We start from the raw sequence: 8,883 nt of genomic DNA, 5'->3' as shown, positions 1-8,883 counted from the left end.
CCACACCAGCCCCCCAGCCCTGCAAGGGAAAGCTGTCAGCCCGGCCAGAAGTATGTCATGGCCCATCTTAACAAACAGACAGGATAGACAGGCAAGTTTCCATGCTGGACTCATGTCCTGGCACTATTTAATGTACCTGTATAAAGATGGCTTCTAAAAAGTTACAGTGCTTATATCACACAATCACAGAATGGTCAGGGTTGAAAGGGACCTCTGGAGATCATCTAGTCCACACACCCCCCCCGCCAGAGCAGGGTCACCTACAGCAGGTTGCACAGGACGGCGTCCAGGCGGGTTTGGAATGTCTCCAGAGTGGGAGACTCCACAACCTCTCTAGGCAGCCTGTTCCAGTGCTCTGCCACCCTCAAAGTAAAGATGTTCCTCCTCATGTTTAGATGGAACTTCCTATGTTCAAGTCCTATCACTGGGCACCACTGAAAAAAGACTGTTTCCATCCACCTGGCACCCTCTCTTTAAGTATTTATAAGCATTGATATGATCCCCCCTCAGTCTTCTCTTCTGCAGACTAAAAGACTCAAGTCCTTCAGCCTTTCCTCATAAGAAAGATGCTCCAGTTCCCTAATCATCTTTGTAGCCCTTTGCTGTACCAAAGCGGTGCCTGAAACCAGATAGTGCTGCACAGCTACAGCTGGCCCAGTAGGGGGGGGTTTATAGTATGGAGGCAACAGTGGATGTTACATATCCTCAGGCACATTTAACAGTACTCATGGAAATAGATTGTTCCGAGCATGTTCTGATAAGAGATTTGATGAATGCAGACAGAAAACAGTGTGGGCGTACACAGACAAGGCACCTGAGCTACGGGAAGGTTGGAGAGCGGGCTGGAAGGGGGCAGGAAGCCCTAAAAATGAATCACATCCTGTGTGTCCGGCACCCAGGACTGCTTCATGAGGGCAGGACATCAAATAGTTTGTAATGCCTGCTTGTTTGGCATAGGTGTATAAAAAGACTAAAACTAAGATATCTACCAGGAAGGACTGAGATGACTGACTTATGCCTACCTACTCTACACACACAGAAAATGCCGAGCCAGAAGGGACTGGTTCCACCCACAGACAAAAGGACATAAGCGTTTGGACCAGCCTGCTCTTGATACACAAAAACGGGTACATAAACACCAGAATTAGCTGTTGGAGACTTGTAATAGTTGTACAGAGTCTTCAGGCATCTCCAGTTCTGGGTAAGCAATTAGTCCCACTGGGGATGCCGGACTTCAGCTTAGCAAGTGTGGGGCTCCTGGGAATCTACTCCAAAGCTGCTAATGCATAGTACAAAAGTGTATTATTTAAAGACAATTTCTGTGAAGGGGCAAAAAACCCAGAACCCAACCATCTGAAAGGCTAGTGCTTTTCTGGAATTCGTTGCTGGGTGTCAGCTGTACTGTGGCTCTTCTGAGGAAAGAAGAAAAGGAATTGATGGCAGCCAGGAAATTGCTGCGCGCAATTGCACAGTGAACTGTTGCTGGAAAGTTAGCAGCTCTGGCTTGTGCGTGCCCTGGAGAGAAGGTTTGTTGGTCATTGCGTGATGCTAGGTATCACGTTGCAGCTGGAGTACTGTTACTGTAGTTCATTTTCTAATTCTTTCCCCAGCTCTTCACTAAATAACCTTAAGCTGCAAGTCTTGCCAGAGGGTGTTGCAGATGTGTACATGGATAAAGAGATCTAGGACAGGCTCACGGGAGACAGCTGCACTGTGGGCTCTGAGACAAAGAGCTAGTAACCCAAGTTCAGGACACCTCTCAGCTACAAGTTGTTTGACCCGTTTTTATGGCTTATGGTGCCATTTTTGGCCACTTTCAGATACATGGTGCCGGACTGGATGGGGCTCTGACCAGACCCGCTGTGGCTGCTCTCATTTTACGTTCTCCTCCCCCCAAAAAGCCCACAGCCCTCCTGTCTACCCAGTGAGCAAAGCATGAAACGGCCCCTGAGACCAGCACACTGGTCGGTGGTTGCCAAATGGTGTCTACCATGTGTCACCTCATGGCTGCTGAGCGTAAGAGGGTTAGTAGGTATTGATTTGAGGATCCCAGGATCTTTAAGATCAGTCAGTAAAATAGCCCAGAACCGTAAATTGTGAAACTATTTTTATCTCTAGGTCCATATTAGGTTGCAGGACTGTCACTGTGTGACCTCGAATGCTCGCAATTGTGTCAGTATGCTGATTTGACCTATAATGTCAAAACTGAAGTAAATACCCAAAAATACCACTTAGAGGAGGGAACTCATTCCCTGTTCACTGTCTCGTCTCTTCTAGCCACAGTTGCTGCTCTTTATCTTTCCAGTGATCCTAGGATGGTTTCAGTTGTGTTAGTTACAGTTTTGATGTCTTAAGAATTTATGAGGCACTCAGCTTTAGACCGCAAAAGGGAAATAAGTCAAAATCGGTCACAAAGCTGTCAGTTCACAGCTCATTCCAGCTCATCCGTCTTTCACTTTTCATTTATTTATGGGTTGTCTTTCCCACAGCAGAAATCTCCAGTTTGAGAGCCATAGCTCAGATACAGCTCCTATTCAAGCCATCAGCTTTACCCCAAACCCCACTCAGATGAAGGCGTGATGAGAACGGTACCACCCGAGGGCTGGGGAATAACCACCAAGCTCACAGGCATCCCAGCATTCGTGAGAGCACATGGTCACCCTGTATCTGCACCACTCTGGACACTCACGCTGGTGCTTCTGCCACTCCATGTATCCCACACTCTAAGAAACATTGTTTTATTTACTGGAAAGTCAAGGGACATACTTTAAAACCTTGGGATTTTAGGGGCTACACAGTAGGACCCAGCTAGCACTTGTCCACCAAATATCATCCTGTCACCTGTGCAAATTCAGCCCAGCTTTTAGCCCTCTGTTAGGGTTCCTGCAGCAAACAGAAACAACTCCTTCCCTCATCTGAGCTTTTTCACAGAATCATAGAATTGTTATGGCTGGAAAAGACCTTTAAGATCATCAAGTCCAACCGTTATCTAACTCTACCAGGCCCACTTCTAAACTAGGTCCCTAAGCACAGTGTCTAGATGGCTTTTAAATACATGCAAGGATGGTGATTCAATGACTTCCCTGGGCAGCCTGTTCCAGTCTTTGATAACCCTTTCAGTGTAGAAGTTTTTCCTAATGTCTAACCTAAACCTCCCCTGGTGCATCTTGAGGCCATTTTCTCTTGTCCTATCGGTTGTAACTTGTGAGAAGAGACCAACCCCCACCTCTCTACAACCTCCTTTCAGGTAGCTGTAGAGAGTAACAAGGTCTCCCCTCAGCCTCCTTTACTTCAGACTAAACAACCCCAAGTCCCTCAGCCGCTCCTCATAAGACTTATTCTCAAGACCCATCACCAGCTTTGTTGCCTTTCTCTGGACCCTCTCCGGCACCTCAATGTCCTTCTTAAACTGCGGCGCCCAAAACTGAACACAGCACTCAAGGTGAGGCCCCACCAGTGCGGAGTACAGTGGAAAAATCACTTCCCTAGTCCTGCTGGCTACACTATTCCTGATGCAGGCCGGGATGCCTTTGGCCTTCTTGGCCACCTGGGCACATGTTCAGCCAGCTGTCCACCAACACCCCCAGGTCCTTTTCTGCTGGGCAGCTTTCCAGCCACTCATCCCCAAGCCTGTAGCACTGCATGGGGTTGTTGCGGCCCAAATGTAGGACCCGGCACTTGGCCTTGTTGAAGCTCATACCATGGGCCTTGGCCCATCGATCCAGCCTATCCAGGTCCCTCTGAAGAGCCCTCGTGCCGTCAAGCAGATCAATACTCCTACCTAACTTTGTGTCATCTGCAAACTTACTGAGGGTGCTCTCAATCTCCTTGTTGAGATCATTAATAAAGATATTAAACAGGAGTGGCCCCAACACTGAGCCCTGTGGAACGCCACTTGTGACTGGCCACCACAACTGGATTTAACTCCATTCACCACCACTCTCTGGGCCCGGCCATCCAGACAGTGTTTGATCCAGCAGAGCATACACCTATCCAAGCCTTGGGTAGACAGTTTTTTCGTGAGAATGCTGTGGCAAACTGTATCGAAGGCTTTACTGAAGTCTAGGTAAATAACCTCCACAGCCTTTCCCTCATCCACCAAGCGGGTCACTTTGTCATAGAAGGAGATCATCTTCTTTAAGCAGGACCTGCCCTTCATGAACCCGTGTTGACTGGGCCTGATCATCTGGTTGTCCTGTAAATAGTATGTAATGGCATTTGAGATGATCTGCTCCATAAGCTTCCCCAGCAGTGAGGCCAGACCAACAGGTCTGTAGTTTCCCGGACCCTCTTTCCGGCCCTTCTTGTAGATGGGCATCACATCTGGTAATCTCCAGTCTATTGGGACCTCCCTGGTTAGCCAGGACTGCTGATAAATTATGAAGAGTGGTCTGGTGAGCACATCTGCCAACTCCATCAGCACTCTTGGGTATAACCCATCTGGTGCCACAGACTTGTGTATGTCTAGGTGGTGCAGCAGGTCACTCACCATTTCCTCTTGGATTATGGAGGTCTCATTCTGGTCCCTATCCCTGTCTTCCAGCTCAAGGGGCTGGGTACTCAACAAACTAGTAAAGACTGAGGCAAAGAAGGCGTTAAGTACCTCAGCCTTTTCCTCATCCTTAGTCACCGTGTTTCCCCCTGCATCCAACAAAGGAGGAAGATTCCCCCTAGTCCTCCTTTTGTTGTTAATGTTTTTACCAGCCTCACATGCATCACACAGCAAACTTGTGTGTTTGGGTGTGCACAACACTGGAGAAGAGCTGCCCTCATGAGAAACCCTGCTGGTCATTGCCCTCCCCCCAGGAGAAACCACCCAGCACCTCTGAGTCCATAAACTTTTTCCCTATTCATCTCCTTGCAGAGCTTGACCTTGTGGGTATGATTAGACAAGATGTCCAAACATGTGCTCTAAACAAGACCTGCAAAGAGACATTCCCGTTTGACTAGATGACTGGTTCCAGAACTCCCTGAGGACATTGGAAACTGGCCTCGATTGCCAACACTCCAGCTACTTTAAAGCTGTCTGCGATTAGGTTTCTCCACTCAGGAGAGCATCATGGTCTCGGAGTACAGCACATCACCCTTCTCTGAGCCAGCCCACCACGCCACGTGAAGTGAAACACTTCTGCGACGGGGACTGGAAGAAATGCTCCACCAGAGACTACTTTAACACTGGGTGGGAGGTGCTGTTCTTACTGAGCAGCCACGGGAAGTGAACTGTGACCACCCACGCCATAGGGGAATAGCTGTAAATATCAAGTTTTGGGTAAATAAGAAAATTCCTGTCTCCTTGCCAAACAGCTGTTGATTTATTAGAGCACGGGGGTGTAAGGTTCCAGAAGCAGCTTGTCCTTGTGTACAACAAATCCCATCCTGTACAGCCTCGTGGTGTAGGCAGGAAAGCCAGCAGTGAATATTTACTTACCACCCTTCGTTTCAGGAAACCATGCGTGAACATAAGCACAGGAAGCTGCATTTTAAATGTCAAAATATGCTTTAAAAGCTTCATGTCGACTACGCTTTTGCAAGCTAGAAAAATACCAACAGCTTCAAGAATAATACAATGCAAGAAGAAATTAAATTACTTATGTTTTTTCTCTCTTCCCTTCATAAACCACACTTTCCTGAAGTCAAGCACTAATATATTAAAATGTTTTTCACCAGTGGCATTTTACACATCAGGAAGAGCTCATAATTTTATTTTGAATTGACATTTGCATATTCAGTTAGTCAAATCCATTTCCTCTCATGATTAAGCATGCTATATAATTGATATTCTTCTTCCCTGTAGTGTGACACAGCATGTGACTCAAAACTTGCCCTCATAAGGACACTCATAAATGCTAAAGCACAATACATGCAGGAAAGTATATTGCATTCTTGTATGCTCAGGCTAGAGGAAAACAGCTGTAGTGCTCCATAACTTAGTTTTCTTCAGAGGACTGGATGGTGTCTTTGATCTGAGAGAGAAATATTTGCAAGGAAATGCCAAGGAAGCTCTCGCCACTTGTAATTTTGTGAGTTTGAGGCATGTTGGGGGAAATGAGTTGACCATACTGAGAATGTAACCAGTTCTTATAAAGAGGACACCGAAGGCCAAAACTGTTTTAGAGTGGTTTTTTGTTTTGTTTTGTTTTATTTTGGTTTTTTAAGCATTGAATTCACTTTAGGAAACAAGCCAAACTTTTACTTAGCGAGTTGCTCCAAAAATGTGCAACCTTCCCTATGTGGTTTTTGCCCCATGCAGAGCATGGGCAGCCAGAAGTGAGCCCTGTGCTTCATCAAACATTTAGAGAGGCATCACATGCCCAGCCACCATCTCCCGGTGTTTAAAACTTTCTTCCACCTAACCTAGACTTTTCAGACTTGTCCTAATTGAAAAGTAAGCCCCTGGCAAGTATAAAATTTTAATATTAAGCCACCTGAGACGTCCAGTGAAGAAGAAAAGTTTTTAAAGAAATTGAACATGAGAAAAAGATAACCACTGAAGCAACCACTGGAGTAACTCAAAACCTTAGGAAAAAAGGACTCAGGTGTTGAACACAGGCTTAGAATCAGCTCACTGCAGCAGTGCTGGGACAGTGTGCGACGCATTCTCCACAGGCATATGCATACAGGCCCTGAATGTCAGCTGTACATGTATCTCCACTTCTTAAGAAATCTTCGTTTCTTATTCAGATCAATGTTTCTAATTCTAAAATGATTCATAATACAAGGTAATGTCATTATATTACAAGACAGCTTAATTTGCAAGTTCATTCTGTGCCAAGAGCAAGGCAGCAGAGTCCCTCATTCTAAATAAAATCTATTTTATGCCAAATATCCTTGCCAAAGCCCTCTAATGAGCTGGCACCAAATGGCTTCACGGGAACATCCTACTGTCAGTAGTGCTTTCCAGGCACTACCAGTACCTTATGATGACCCTTTTTTTTTCCCCCATGTGGTTGTCGGTTTGTTCTACCCTTCTCCGAGTAGTAAGCATGAGAATTTCCTTTCTCAACCATCACATTAAAAAAGCAGGTCACTTCAGTATATTGTACTTCAGCTCTGTCATGTCTGGAAATATTAAATGTTACTACTAAATATTTATATTGTGGAGTAGTTCTGTCACTGATAGAGAAAGCGGTCAGTGATGGAGTCTGAATCACAAACGTCAACAGTAGACCTCTCATTCATACACAGACAGAAGAAAGACTTTATGTGGGATTCAATTGCTTCAAGTGCTTACATGAATTATCCTGAAGACTTTGCTCAGCCCAAATGCTCTTTGCCTGTGGAAAAGCTGAAGGTTTCACTTACTGGCCTAGTGGGAGCTGAGGATACGAGAATATCTTAAGGCCTCTCTTGACAAATAAGCATGTTCCTCTCAGGAGGAACCAAAAAATTAGATCAAAGCACTGCCTTCTCTCTATTAATTTAATCATCATGAGCCAAATTATAAGATAGTTTCTTCCAAGCTCCCATTAGAGGAAGCTTTCCCTAAGAAGCAGCTGAATAAACTCCAGAAGAAATCTCAATGTCTCTCCCCATTGCTCAGCACACACAACACATCCCTGCAGTAGCAAAACATACTGCCCGAGTGCTTCAACAGCACAGGTAGAGTAGCTGGTACTCAGGAGTAGTTACACACGTTAATTGATATGTTTTGTGCTGTATTGCTATGCACAGGCACTGATAACTGAGTATAGAAAAACATTAAAAAAATAAAATAAAATAAAAAAAGAGAAACAACCCAGGAGAGAATGCTTATCTTCTTAACTGAGAGCTTGCTTATGTGAAGGTCTAGTTAGCACCGAGCTGTGGCTTTCAAAAGCTTCTAACACATTTCCATGACCTCTTTCCTCCTGAGGTAGCCAGTCATCTCCAGGTCATTACCAGTGTGTGTGTCAGATGCAGTGATCCACCCCACTGTGCCGCGAACACCCACACAGTCTGGTAGAGATGCACTTGACAGTCTGCTCCTTACAGCCCCCACTCCGCTCGTCAACAAGCAGCAGCTTTGCCGACAGCTCCAGCAGATCCCATATGAGGAGCCGTGGACCCGTGTCCAGTAACAAGTTTTCCTGGATGCCCTTCATGCAGCGGAAAAAGGTTTCAGGGCTCAAGGAGGGAGAAATTGGTTCCTCATATGTGGGTTGACTTGCACTGACTGAAGCACCTCATCATGAGACAGACCACGTCTCTAGAGTTACGGCAAACAACCAGCAAAGCTGGGGAAGCAACACGCCAGTACCAGACTCGTAACCTCTGCCAAAGCCAGTCACCAGCACTGCCCAGAAACCTGCTGCCTCTGCCCATCAGCCATCAGTTAGGCCTGAGCAGGTTATTTTCCAGCTGGTGATGGGGTTGTGCTCTGCTGGTGTAAAAAAAGTACAGCTGGTGCAGGTAGGACATGATATATATTCAACAGAGTGGAAGTGATTAAAGAACCTTATCTACTCCTCCTTGCTGTTACATTATGTGTCTGTCTTTGTTAGCGGAGTCACTTGCTCCAAAGTGTGGTTTAGCACAGCGATATGTTTGTCAGCATTAATGCACCGTGCTGTAAAGCATCCACTTCTTCTCCTGGCTGCTGTAATTGGTAGAATTGATGGTCTTCTCCCTGGAGATCCAACTTATCCTCCGCTTCCCTGATCAACAAAGCCCTTTCCTGAATGGCTGTTGAACCACTGTCTAATTAGCTGCAAGGTAAGGATGAAGTATGAATTTGGAAAACTGAAAGGCAGGTTGCAAGGCTAGAGACTTCCATTTAACAGCCTTTTAGTGTTAAGATTCTATACTTCAAGACACAGAGGTAGAAATTATGAGCAACTAGAAAGCTACTCTACACAGAAGTCCATTATGTAGCCTCTGATGAAGGCTGTCAGAGCAGCATTCCTG

The sequence above is a fragment of the Charadrius vociferus genome, unplaced genomic scaffold (assembly GCF_000708025.1).
Source record: "Charadrius vociferus isolate BGI_N301 unplaced genomic scaffold, ASM70802v2 scaffold52, whole genome shotgun sequence".
Classification (NCBI taxonomy): domain Eukaryota; kingdom Metazoa; phylum Chordata; class Aves; order Charadriiformes; family Charadriidae; genus Charadrius; species Charadrius vociferus.
Note: the sequence above shows the minus strand (reverse complement) of the source record.